The sequence below is a fragment of the Micromys minutus genome (genome assembly GCF_963924665.1).
Source record: "Micromys minutus genome assembly, chromosome: 1".
Classification (NCBI taxonomy): Eukaryota; Metazoa; Chordata; class Mammalia; order Rodentia; family Muridae; genus Micromys; species Micromys minutus.
This window is the reverse complement of record NC_137969.1, coordinates 249783006-249797566: the sequence shown is the minus strand read 5'-3', so window position 1 is coordinate 249797566 and position 14561 is coordinate 249783006.

The following is a 14561-nucleotide window of genomic DNA, read 5'->3' as shown; positions in this document are numbered from 1 at the left end:
TGAGAGTCCTGCGGAGAACAGAGTCACAGTCACCTGCGACTCCTCTGTGATCTCAGGAGATGGCAAGAGGACAGTTGAGACTTTGCAGTTTTAAAGCAACTTGACTTTTTTTTTTCTTTTTTTTTTGCTTTTTTGACTGTTGGGTTAAAAGCATGGTTCTTAAGCAGGACACACTGCTAGGATCATCTAGAGAAAAAAAAATCTAGAATCTGTAAATATCCAGCTGCTGTAACACTGGAATCTGAGTCACGGTGGCTCTATCCGGGTGGCTGTGGGTTGGCCCGTGTGCTCAGGATCCATCCTTTCACAACCCTGGATGGCTGGTCATTAGTTTGAGGAGACGATGGAGACCAAATCTCATGACCGGATCAAGCCAGCGCCGACCTTCTCTCTTCATTTATCATTAGACCAGAGGTTCTCAACCTGCGGGTCATGACCATTTTGGAGGTTGCATAGCAGATGTCCTGCAGATGTCACATTATGATTCACAGCAGTAGCAAAATTACAGTTGTGAAATATAAATAGAAATAAGTTTATGGCGGGGGTGGGGGGTGGGGGCGGTCACCACAACATGAGGAATGGTGTTCAAGGGCCGCAGCGTTAGGAAGGTTGAGAACCACTGCGTGAGGCTCAGCTCATTCTTGGGGATGAGTACATAATGGAGAATCAAAGACTCAGAGCAGAGAGGCAGCCCCTGAGTGGCGTTTTCTTTGGGATGCAAATACCACCGGGGGCAGCTGACCTTTAGCCATAGGACCCGGTTTGTGGGGGAGCAAAGAGTCTGGCTTTCAGATGACCAAGACTAGGTTCTTGGGATCCCTTCTTTAGATGGAAGAGCTTTGTGAGACTCTTGCCTTAACAAGGGACTGGGTCCCTGGTTGGCCTAGAGCCTGATACATAAACCAGATTGCCCTTGATTTGTAGTAATCCTCCTGCCTCTGCCTTTTCAGTCCTGGAAATACAGGCATGCATCACCATGCCTGATGAGTCTCTTGGGTTTACACATTAATTTTCTTAAAAAAAAAAAAAAGAGGAATTTCTTCAAGTGCACTCAAGATCTTTCCAGCAGGATGGGGAAAAACTCACTGCATAAAAATGTTTGCGAACACAGAGCTTTAGATCAGTTGTTCTATCCCTGGCCGGCACAGTCCCCAACGATAGCCACCCCAGACAGCAATGGAGTCTAGTACCCTGTTTCTAGTCACAGGTCATTACAGCTTAGTGTGTGAGCCCAGGCCTGCAGGACCTTGGGTGACAAGGAAATCAAGCTCTCTGTTGCACAGAAGTCCAGCTTGGGGATGCTAGTCTAAAAGATAAAAAGGCTGCTGACTTCTAAGACGGTTTATGTCTTTCATGGGAATGACCTCGTCAGAGGTGCCGCTCCTGCCTGACACAGACCATTTATCCACGGAGGCCCCTTTTAGCCTCACAGATCATTCTGTTGAGGGAGGCTGATTTGAACATGTTAATTCAGCCCTGGTCTGGTTCTTTTCCACCAAAGCTTCAATATTCATCTGATCTCAGGATATTGGATTTTTCTTTGAGGAAAGAAATAAATGACTTATCTGGGGAATAAGCCCAGAGTTCGTCTGTACCCCCGCATGCTGTCTGTATTGGGCTAAAATAAGGTTGGCTGATTCTCATGTAAATCTCTAAAGCTTGGATGTCATCATAAAGTATTTCATGTGCCAGGTAAGTAGGTTGCATCCCTAGGAAAGGGAAGAAAGGGAGAAAGGAAGGAAGATTAGTGGTTGTGTCTAAGGAGAAAGAGAACAGATTCAAATACGTTAAGTACCCATAACTTCTGGATACAGTGGCCAAGAAGTACAGTTTTCACTGAAGGTAGTTATTCTGGCTAATGCTTGGAATCGATCTTGAAGTCTAACCCTTTCATGGTTGTTGCTGTTGCTTCCATTTCTGCCCTCCCTGTGCCAAACAAAAGACAGCATTCCAGAACCCTAGGGGTCGCTTCCTTCCCACATTGATGATGCAAGGCTGACAGCCGAGTATGTGGTTCCTGTCCACGAAGATGCTTGCTATGTCTGCTTTCGGCCAAATGGAGACGTCCAAGGCTAGTTCTGTTCCTGTTTCAGGGGCTTCGGGACTGAGAGACCTCTGTGATGTGCTGTTGAAAGGGGGTTTGGTTAGGATGGCTTGGCCAGTCTGGGAGGAGGAAAAAGAGACACATTTTCTGATTCTAAGATGCATAGAAGACTTTCAAGGTTCATCAAGAATTTAAGGAAAGACAGCAGGCTAATGCTGGGGTGATTTCAGCCTATGCCAAGTGCTCAGAATGTGTGCAAACCAGTATGTGTTTCTAATCCACAACTTCAGAACTTGGGGTTTCTTCTGACCCATTTAACCAACTCCTTTGTTGTTGCGATGAGGAATGGAAGCTGAGACAGATGAGGAGACCTAACTACTGCCACAGGGTGGGGTGAGCCTCAGAAAAGCCCGTGCTGTCCCCAGCAGGTCCCCCACTGTGACAGCTCTCCTTCTGTTCAGAGGGAGCGATATTTACACAATTTTGTTTATGGCTGCTTGGGAACATTTACTCTTCCCATGGGCTCCATACCTAACTGCCACATGTGGATGACCCAAGCTGCACGGAGAAGCCACATGCAACGGACAGACTATTTGACAGCCTGAGCTGACTCTCAGCCACCTGAGTGTGCCATCCCGGATGTCTGGTCAGCTCAGTTTTCAGACAACTGAGGCCCCAGATGCAGCTCAGTTTTCTTACTCCTTTGGATGCTGGTTTGCAGTTGAGCCTCTAAGTTTTAGCATCCTTTGTGAGGCAGTAACATTCAGCTGGGACATTACTCATAATGTGAATATAAAGGCATTGCTTGACTGCTGTTCTGGATTCTTCACTAGCTTTCTCTCCCACTTCTTCTAAAATTTGATCTTTTCCTAATGGAAGGCCGTGACACATCACTGGATCATAAGATCATTTTAGTGGGTTATAGAAAGTTAAGTCAGAGAGAACTTAATGAGTCAGAGTGAGAGCAAGAATTGTCCCGTGATGGTTTTGTACAGATGTGTGTGTGTGTGTGCGTGTGTGTGTGTTTGGTTTTTTTATGTGTGTGTGCATGTGTGCATGTATGTGTGTGCTTTTGTTGCATTTGTATTTGTCTATTTTTGTGTTTGCGTTTGTCTGTGTATGTGCACGCATTCACGTGTGCATGTATGTATGTGTGTATGAGTTGCAGTACCTCATACTTCTTACTGTAGATTACACTAAAGAATGTTGAGAATGTGTAGATGGAATTTATTCCATACAACAGTTTGACAAGCGAGCATGGGAGTCTGCTCCAGGTGCTACAGTGAAATGCCATGGGGGAGGTGGCTTATAAACATCAGAAATTACGTTTTCAACATTTTGGAGCCTGGGAACTTTAAGCTCAAGGGACCATACCAACTGTGTGATTTAGGATGAGGTTTTTTTGAGTTGCCAAGGATCAGTTCGTCCTCTAGGAGATCTGGGGACTCAGGCTAGCCCTACATATGGCCAGCTACGCTTATGAGTTCCAGCCCCAGAGAAGACTCTGGATACCAAGACAAGGGACAGCTTTGTTTGATGGCGCTGTTGGAACGCACATTGTCACACACTGTTGTCATGGAAGAGTTGCTGTCTGTCCCCAATTCCCCTGGGAAAAGGGGAGTTGGGAGTGCTTGTCTCTGGGAATGTTCTAGCCCCCTCCCCTTGAGTCTCTTGCCTTAGTTGATTTTTAATGTGTCCTTCAGCTGTAACAAACTGTCACCATGAACATGACAGTTTTCAGTCAATGCCAAAGGGTCTTCTAGTACGATTATTTGGTGCCAGGAGCAAGCATGGTCTCAGGGGCTCCTAATTTTTATTTCAATGTCATTATTCTCTTTAATGTAGCCTCCCTCCTGCTATGTCACACAGAATGTTGCAGGCCACAGGCAGCCATGATGGAGCCCTGAAGGGAGAGCCCTCAGGCCCAAAGGAGAGCTTCATTAGGAGAAATAACCATCATGAGGATTGTGATGGGTCTCTGCCTCCTCTTTGTTCCTCCCTTCCTCTAAAAACTATATATTGATATATATTAGTGTTTATGTGTGTGTTTGCCATACCCTATGAAGAATCAATAGATAGGCACAATTCAAATGGGCACTGACCCTAGGGGTCCGACTGGAGTGCCAGGTGAGCTGGTGGGCTGTAGACTTACAGCCCAGGCAGAGGGAACACTGTGGGTAGACAGACCTTTTGAGCCACTGTTATCTGAGGCGTGGTCATCCTGCTGGTGGCCTTCTCTTCATAGTCCTTGTAGTTGGGAAAATGGAGTAAAGGTCTGAGAACAGGGTGATAGGTCACCCCTTTGAAAGCTATGCCTACCCAGGACCTCAGAATGGACTATTGCTTCGCAGATGTTACTAGCCCAACCATCACGAAACAGCATCATCCTGAGGTAGGTGGACCCTAAAGCCAATGACAGGAGACACAGCATGGGTGTAAAGTCACTGTCCTTCAGTCTCCCAGTGTCTTCAGTGCCACCATCTAACCATGCACCAAACTCCAGAAGTGAGTATGTTCTGGGACCTCTCTGAACTGGCTTTGAATTGCTCTGCTGCATTAGCGGTGGAAGTTCTAGGAGCCTGGATGTCTCATCTTCTTCTTTTCTCCCAAGTCCAAGTTGTCACAATTAGGTTTAGGTCTGAAATATCCTCCAAAGTCCTCTGTGTTAAAGGCTTGTCTCTCAGCCTATGGTACTGTTGGACGATGGAGGAACCTTTAAGAAATGGGGTCTAGTGGATGGGGTATACCTTTAAATGGGATGGGTACAGCTTTGGAGGAATGGGGTACTCTTTTAAAGGGAATGGGGTGCTTCTTTAAAGGGGATTGGGGCACACCTTTAAAGGGGATGGGATATACCTTTAAAGTGGATGGGGTATACCTTTAAATGGGATGAGTTACACTTTTAAAGGGGATGGAGAACTTAAAGGGAGTGGGGTACCCCTTTAAAGGAGAAGGGGTATAACTTTAAAGGGGAGGTCTGCATTCACCCCTCCCTCTCTTTTTGTTTCCCAGTTGCTGAACAGTGAACCCAGCTCTTTCATTACAGGATCCTGGTCATGACACCCTGACACCATGAAGCCATGACATCATGACCACTGTACTGTACCAGCCCCAGAGGGAGGGGCTCAGCAAACATGGACAGAAACCTCCGGAACCTTAAACAACACCTTGTTTTTTATTTAGTTTATGCATTTTTTAAATGAGGATAGAGAACTGTCTGCTACACTTCTCTACTTGATTTGGGTGAATTTTATGCCTTAATAATAACTACCCGATAGGTTCTTGACAAAGTGTGGGTACCTTCCTGCTCACGAAATTTGAGATACCGGAAGAGACTTGGGGTGGAACACCTAAAGCTGATCGTGGGTCTCCCCTCTCTTGGGGTCTGCCCATGATGATGATGTGACAGAGTCGATGAACAGGGTTTCAGATGGCCCACTGGAAATGACCACACATTCCAGGAACGGCTTCAGGGAGACAGATCAGTTTTACTCATGATGATTCGGGGGTCATATGGTTTTGGGGAAGCCAGTAGCTGAAGGCTAAGGTACTGAGATGCCTCTTTAGCACGGGGAGGCATTCCAGGAATCTCAGGTGCTAACTGAATGGGCCCTTACTGGGAGAAAGGAACCTGGAATCTTACCAAGGCTCTGTGCCATTCCGTAGCTAGAGGGTGTGGGCTCTGGCATCTCCCGGGTTGAGAAGAGGAAGCCTCGATGACCAAGGGAGTCCGCCATTTTGCACTGCACTAGGGGCTTTGTGGCAATGTCAGACTTTGGCCTTAGCAGCAACACAACACTGCATTACATGAGCTGCTGTGGATGCCAGCTGTCTGGGGCTGTGGCATGTCTCTAACATGACGAGGACAGAGTCTCACCATGCTGATGACAAAGGCACCATGGATCACAAGTGCAGGCAGATTCCTCCTCCTCTTGTTTTTCTCCGTATTTAGCTGACAAGTTTTATTTGTAAGCCATGCGTTTCAGATCGGCCTAGAACTCACTGTGTATCCAAAGCTGACCTTGAACCTATGGTTTGCCTGCTTTCATCTCATGAGCACCAAGAAAGCTGTGTGCCACCCAGGGCTGCATGTTAGACCAGCTCAGGCTAGCCTGCAGCTCTCTATCCTCTTGTGTCTACCCTTCCAGAGCACTCAGATTGCAGGCTTGGCCGCTGTACCTCACCTCTCTAACTTGTTTAGCAAGTTATCTATTAAAGGCCTGCAGTCAGGGCCCAGCAAGGAGGAGAGAGGATGTGGAAAGGAAATAGAACCAGAAATCAGCTGTAGGTCAGGATGGGAGGGAGCTTGGGTGCTTTCGGGGATATGGTGAGTCTGGGGATGAGTTTCAGGAGTGTCGGACATGCTTTTTGATGGCTCCTGCTTAATGGCTGTGCATTCCGTGCGGGCCCCACTTAAGTTCTGGTCTCTTACTGTCATTTTCCCATCAGTGGTTCAGTGAGGTGAAAACTGCATCTTCAGGTGGGAAAATGAAGCCTAGGGAAGGCGAACTAGTCTGTTCCGAGGTTATGGTGTCAGTGAAATGTAGGGCCAGGAGCAATGGGCTGTGTCACAGTAAAGGAGCTTTGGAACCCTGCTGCTTAGAGAAGGGCATAGAGCCCTCCAGCAAGGATGTGATGCTTTTAACTGAAAACACTCCATCTGTCAGGCCAAGAGGAACATCAAAGTCTAGAGCTCAGGGTCACTCCAGTAAAGCCTGTTTTAAACTATTACTGGGGCCATTCTCCTTTCAGATATCCTCTGAGCACAAAGGCTGTGCCAAGCAAGGGGTTGCCAGAAATTACCAAGACATGTAACCGGATGCCCAGGTAGGGTAGGGGTGGGAAGAGACCCTTCTTCCAGGCCACCAGCCATCCCTGAGGCTGCAGCTAGTGGGAATGCAGAGACTCTCTCTCAGAGCCTCCTGAACCAAGAGGCTTGGCTAATTATTCTAAAAGGGAGATTCACAGGCTCTCTCAGTTCCTCCCTGAAGGCAGAGAGCATGCACTGCGCTGCATGTCTAATTCCATGTGCTCCTGATGCATCCTGAGCTTGGTTATTCCCCATGGGGTCTCGGGGCAGGGCTCGGGTGTAAACACATCCTCCTGAGCACAATGTGACTTCCACCCCTGCAGCAGGACAGCATGCTGGAGATGTAACTGGAGGAAACATGGTGTCTTTGCCCATGATGTGAGAGGGGACTTGGGAAGACTAGGATACTGGCACTCTTCTTGCCTAGCACATATAAAGTCCTTGATTTGAATCCCAGCCTCAAACAAAACCTGGTCATGGTGGGACATGCCGATAATTCTCTTACTCAGGAGGTAGAGGCAGAAGGAGCCGAAAAGTTTGGGGTCATCTGTGGCTACAAGGTAAGTTCAAGACTCCTCTGGGTTTACATGAGATCCTCTCTTCAAAACAGAACACTGCCCCAAAGAGGGAAAGGGGTGGCTTCCAGGAGTGGGTGGAGCCAACCGAACCCTCTGGGTTATCCAGGTAGGGAAGATACCAGGGTTCAGGAACAAGAGCCCCTCTATATCCCAGGGACAGAAATGAATTGATAACGTCCTTACCTTTGAGCCTTTACCCTTAGGCACTTTTCTACAGGGACAGCCAAAACCCATGCACTCCTTGTGGTCACCAGTGTCACCAAACTGTGCAGGTTGTGCTCCGTTCCGCTCCTCCCCTCACCCACTCCCCCAACTACGCCAGCTCCAAACAGAGAAGCCCCCCGAAGCCAGCCGCGGCTATTTGATGTGTCATTAAATACACCTTCTTACACTTGGCACGCAAGCCCTGATAAAGTTTCACCTTTTAACGAAATAAATGACTCAATTAACAAGATGAAAAACAGCAGTGTGGTGGCAGGCCCACTTGGTGGCCTGAAAAAAAAAGGCCAGAGAAGAATTATCCCAGCAGGGAGCTAATGTGGGCAGAGACCTGGCGCTCTGTGGGTGTTGCTGCCTGCCAGCCCTGCAGCCTGGACAGGGCCTGATGACCGCTGCTGGGGGCAGTCCCACATTCTGGGCTGGGGTCCAGCAGGAGCGCTGGGATCCAGCAGAACTGATCCGGTCAACCCCTTAACTACTGAATCAGGAAGGAAGGAAGGAAGAGGAGGGGATAGAAAGAGGGAGAGAGGGGGAGGGACAGGAGAGACAAGAAGAGGAGAGAGGGAAAGAGGGGGAGGAGGAGAGAGGGGGGAGGACGAATGGAGGGAGGGGGAGGGGAGAGAAGGGGGAGGGAGAGGGAGAGAAAGAGAGAGGAGGAGGAGGAAGGAAGGGAGGGAGGAAAGAAGGGGAGAGGGAGGGGGAGACAGACAGACATTGATGGACAAAGATGGACAGAGACAGACAGAGATAGAGAGACAGAGACAGAGAGACAGAGACAGAGAGAGAGAGAGAGACTAAAGCAGGGGAGAGAGGGAGAGGGAGGGAGAAAGAGGAAGAGAGAGAGAAGAGAGAGAAAAATAATATGTACCTTGCTTCTCTCTGTTCCAGCATACAAAATTGTAGAAATTTATGTCGTGTGTGTGTGTGTGTGTGTGTGTGTGTCTGTCTGTCTGTCACGCAGAGGTCAAAGGTCAACATGTTTACATCTGTCTTCCTTTATTGATCTTCAGCTTATTTTTGAGACATGGTTGGTCTCTCACTGAATCTGGGGCTCTTTCATCTGGCTACACTGGGTGAGAGACTCCAGGGGAATTCTCTTTGTCTGTCTGTCTTCCTGGCACCGAGATCACAGGTATGTCACCTGTCTGTCTGTCTTCCTGGCACCGAGATCACAGGTATGTCACCGAAGCACATGCATGCGTGTGCGTGTGTCTTTCTCTGATTCCACCTCATTTTATTGAGACAGAGTCTCTCATCGAACCTGGCTAGGGAAACCCCAGGGTCTACCCACACCCCCGGGCCCAGTGCTGGGATTAGACACACATCACACACCTGGTTTTACATTGGCACCAGCATTTGAACCCAGGTCGTCATGTCTGCACACTCAGCAAGCCCTTTACCGACTGGGCAGTCTCACTAGCCCCATACATGTGTTCAGGGCTCCTGTATACCCAGGCTCTGTGCTGTGTGCTTTTCCGTGGCAGACACAGGCTGGTTCAGGGAACAAGTGCCTTGCTCTGAATTCAAGGTGTGCACAGTTTTGGAACGATGGTCAATATCCTGGTCCCACACTGGTCCAGGGCAGAGGCTCTCAACCAAAGGGTGTCCTACGAAGCTTACCCGCCTGTCTGGGTCAATGCTAGTCGGGCTGGTGTGTGGCCCCAGCTGTAGGGGGCGGTGCCCTGCAGCCGAGGGTCCACAGCTCATGACTTGATCCCTGCATTTCGCTCACATCTTTTCCTCTCCCGCCTCAGCAGTGGCAGCAATCTCAGCCCATCCCTCCCATTGCTCCCGTCTCTGGAATGATGGCAGTTATTAGACCCTCTGGCAAAGGCTTGTTATTTAATGCGTTAATAAAGAAACACACACATTTCTAGGTCACAAATCTGTTTTTAATATTGGATTACTGTCAGGAGAACGGGGTCCCTTTGTCATTGGATGCATTTTATATTTCGTGCAGGCAAATTTTTATTCTGACTTGGTCCTCAGCTTCTCCCACCTGTCAGAAAGGTCTACCGCAGGAAGGTGGCTAGGTGTGCCGAGGCTGGGGATGGTCACAGGTCTCTGGACCTCTGAGGTCTTGGGAAGCCATTGACCCAGCGCATTGGTCTTAGTGACAGTGGTGTCCTCCCAGAGTATTGCTGTATTCTTGGGCTGTTCCTATTTATTTATTCATGATTGGGTTGCGGTTGCTTGTGGAAGCTCCTCTTGATCTGAGGTGCACACATCGCTGGGCTTCAACAGGCTTTTTGGCACGCAGTGGTACACTAGTGGCTAGCTCTTCACACCCTCACCCTGCTCATTTGTGTTCCTCACTGTCCACTCTCTGTGTAACCTAGGCAAGAGGTGGTCACTGCTGTCTTGTTTCATCCTTGGGTCTGCCTTTGGGACTGCTCACATAGACTCCCATTCCGTGACTTTCTGCCCTTGGCAGCTTGACATCAGCACAGTGCCTAGAGGTTCATTGCAGGTGCCAACAGCTTGGCTCTCTCTTTTTATTTTTTTTACAGCTGCATAGTATTCCAGTATAGGAACCATGTGGATAGGTAATTAAGTTTTTCACATATACATACATTTACACACACACCTTGTCGTTGTTGGCATGTGAGTATACTATCTGGACATGATGGTGGAGCCTTGTAACAACATGTATGTGAAGGATGGACCATGTCCTCTCTCAGGCCCCCACGGCCTGGTTCAGCTGTGAGTGTGACTGTTGTCCATGAACAGATACTGATTCATCTGGATGATAGGGTTTTTTTGTTTGTTTGTTTGTTTTGTTTTGTTTTGGTTTGGTTTGGTTTGACCTTTGCCCTCAAAGCATGAGCACTGCTCAAGAACAAATCAAGGCACCTGATACCTTTCACAGTCACTGCCATCCAAGTTACAGGGACGCATGGTCGTGTTTCTCATGAGAGGGGGAGCACCCCACATTCATGAACGAGACCAGAAGAACCCCCTAAACTATATGTGAGCAGAAACTGGAGCTGAAAACTGCGTGCCTGGGGATCACAAGCATCAGTGATGATATACGATGTTCTGGGATCTCAGAGGGAGGGCCCTAGGGTAGGAAGCTTCCGGAAGGAGGGGCCATCTGAACCGAACACTGTCTATTGGTTGAAGGAAGGTACAGTTTGCTGGGGCACAAAGCACAGGTAGGTAAGTTCATGGGGCAGGTGAAAGACAGAAGACTCGCCTTGTGGATTTGCCACCACTTATGGGACATGTGTGGGATGATCAGGGGCAGACCTCTGCTTTCAGTTGCAAGCTGAGGACTTGAAGCCTCCTGAACTCTGTGGGAGATGCGATCTCAGGAGTGAAGGCCAATTGCGGTCTGGGCTGATTTTATGTGTGCAGCAGCTACTGTGTAGTCACAGCGAACAGGGACTAATTGGCTCTCGGCTCTGACATCTGGGAGGCCAACCTCAAGGTGCTGGCACCTGGAAACTTCTTGCTGCTATGCTGTCCCACGGTGAAGGGCAAAGAGAGAGTAGGAAGGCAGGAAATGAGACCCATGGTCTTGCATTTATCCATGCACAAGGGTGGTGCCTCCCTCCCCCAGGTCCTGCCTCCCTAGACACTGCCTTCCATTACTGCTGCCTGGGAGATCCCGGTTCAGTCTCAGGCTGTCTAGGGGACACATTCCCATCACATTCAGTTCCTATAATGGGACACAGCTCTCAAATTGGAGACATGGAGAACACAGCACAAACTGACACATTTCAAAAGTCTCATGTTTGTACGTGTTTGTGTGTTGTGTTCTGTGTGTGTTGTGTAGGGGAGACACCCAAGGCTGCAGTCTTTCTAGTTCTGACGTTTTATGGCTGCCCCCAGATCTCCAGCTGTGCTCTGTGGCATCTCCCCTCTCTAATCGCTCCCCCACCCTACTTTCCCCTGTGTTTTTGAGTGAATAGAGAATAGCCATCAGGCTTCAGAAAGCCAAGCCAGTGCCCTGTTCTGTCTTTATAAAAGCTGGGGCTTGGGACAGTCTGACACAGGGTCGGGTGGCTGTATGGGTCATTCCTAATGACACTAAACGACACTCTGGAGCTGCTGATGTACGGCAGCAGGAGACAGCACCTTAGGTGAGGGACAGCAGAGAGTCATTAGGAATGACCCACAGACCCCCCTTGCCTATTTATGTAGCTATTCACAAACCCCAGTTTTGTAATCGTAAATAAAGGGGCACCAGCTTGGCTTATCCAGGAACTGATGGCAGCCAGGAGCACCCCATTCTCGTCACTCAGACACGTGGGGACAGAACAAACTTGGCAGGAAATCCATCCTATGTCCTATATGTCACAATGGACAAGCCCAGGGTTCCCTAGGCTAAGAGGAGCTACAGCGGTGTATGCTGTGAACTCAGATGAATCCAAAAAGGTGATTTTAGAACTGAATTATAAACCGTCAGTGTTCTCAAGTGCTACTAAGCAGGCCAGACAGAGATGGCTCAGTGGATAAAGGTGCTTGCTGCCAAACTTGGTGACCAGTTCCCTGGGTCCCTTCATGGTACAAAGAGGAAACAGAGTCCTGCAGTTGTCTTCCAACTCCCCTCCCCACAACCCCCTACATGTACTCTGTGGCTTGCATACACCACTCCCAAAATAAACAAGTAGGAAACTATTAAACAAAGAAAACGAAACAAAAAAGCCCAACCAGTCTATGGGTGGGTTTATTGTTTTACCCAAAGACTATCATTCTACAATTATTAGGCACCATCTGTCTTCAGTTGAAAATAAAATGACCTGAGACATCATCCTACGGTTGGTCAGGAGAGGACATACCAAGAAAGGTGGCCAGTCCCTCCTCGTGAACCATTTCTCTGTGTTTACCTTGCTGACTGGGTTTTGGTTAACTAATTAAAAACCTGTATGAATAGAATTGGGCAAAAGAGAGCTCAAACATCTGGAAGAAATATGGATACCTAACATAAAGTTACTTGGCATGTAGCAGGCTGCCATGAGCCAGCAGCTTGCTCAGCTGCAGAGGGTTGGGGCTCTGGCACACAGAGAGATGCAGGTCTCAGGTTGGAGTGCTTGGCTGTGAAGAAACGGCCCAAGACAGCAGCTCTAAGTCCAGGGCTGGCTTCATGTTTCACAGACTGGACTATTGCCGAAGGTCCTGTGCCCCTAAGGGCCACTCTTAGCCTTCTTCTTGCTCTAGGTGGCTTGCAGTTTCTCACCATTTTGTCTCTGGACCTGTGTTTTGTGGGTGGTATGCAGTGGACTGCTGAAGCAAGCATGTGGCATGTGAGAGGCTGAAGTGGGTGGTCGGCATCGGGAGCAGGGTGGTGGCGGGCCACTGTAGGCAGGGGGTCAGGAGAGTCAAAGCAGGTAAAACTGAATGTCCTGCGGACCAGCCACTGAGAGCAGGTGGGCCGGGTATGGTCAGAGAGTGGGGCAAGGCAGATGAGTTCATTTCCTGCGTCTTGCCACGGTCTGGCAAGATTGAAATGTTCAGTCACACACTGCAGACTCAGGCTACGGTCTGCAAGGGACCGTGGTCGTGTGATGGTGATCCTTGGAAGACTGAACGGGGTCACATCACCTCAAGCCACTGACACACATTGAGTTTCCTGTGTGTTTCCAATGATGCTCCCCCGAACAGATGCTGTACACCCGTTTGTGTGAAAGTGATGTGGGGCTTCACACCACACAACCCACAGGGCAGATTTCACACTGACTCACACCCCTTCTGTCATTTTAGAGTGTACCTAGCTTTATTTACACACCAAAGGAGATTGTAGCACACCATGCTGGCTTTCCAGCAGCTGTCTCACAAACCTTGTGTTTACTGATCTTTCAACAGCTATTTTTTTTTTATTTTCTACCTGTGCTCTGCTCAGGCGCCTGCTGTTTCCTCATCACGGCATGTGTGCAAATATGTGTATGTGCATACATGTTTATGTGTGTGTGTGTGTGTGTGTGTGTGTGTGTGTGTGTGTGGTGTGGTTGTATACCTGCATGTCTCTGTGTCTCTGTGTCATGGTATGTGCATGTGTGTATTGTCTGTGTACATGTCAGTGTTGGTGTATCTCACATGTCTATATTTGTATGTTTGCATGTGTATACATGTGAACCTGTACATGTACATATACCACACAGCACAGTATGCTGCACCTCTCACAAGTAGCCTGTGGCTTAGCAGTGCGGCGTTGGATGCACACACTCTAACCACTGTGGACTTTCACTGTATGCTCAGATGGTCACCTTTTATCTAGAATATGTACATGAGTAGAAAAACTTATGCCAGAGAGTCAAAGTTTTTATTTCTTCTTGAGTGACAATGTCTAATAGATAGAAAAGATAGAGTATACACAATCTACTCATCCACTGTCTCTCACACGCAGCACACACTCACACACACAGGTACACAGACACACTCACACAGGCACACATAAATACACACAAAGACACAGGTACACACATACACACACATACACACACAGACACACACAGACACACATTCTCTCTCTCACACACACAGCATACACACATACAGGTACATAGTCACACACACCCATACACACACATATACACATAAACACACACACTCATATGTACACACACATACACCTATATACATACATACATACACAGACACATACTCACACACACGCAGATACACCCTCCCCACACACACCACAGGTGGGGGCAGGGAGCATCAGCAAGCTGCACTCCACTATCTTGCAAAGCATGCTTTTTCTGCTCTTTCGAAGAAGCACGTCTGCTTTTACTTGTGCGACCACCTTGACCAAGTCTCTTGTCAGAACCAAGACACAGAGACATTAAACTGCGACATTCAAACAAGACAGGGTCAGGTGAAATCTGTGCTCAGTCTGCTACAGTTTTCGGGGAGACGAATCGAGGATGGGACAGGAAAGGAGCCTTTTCCCTCCGGGAGCTGAACC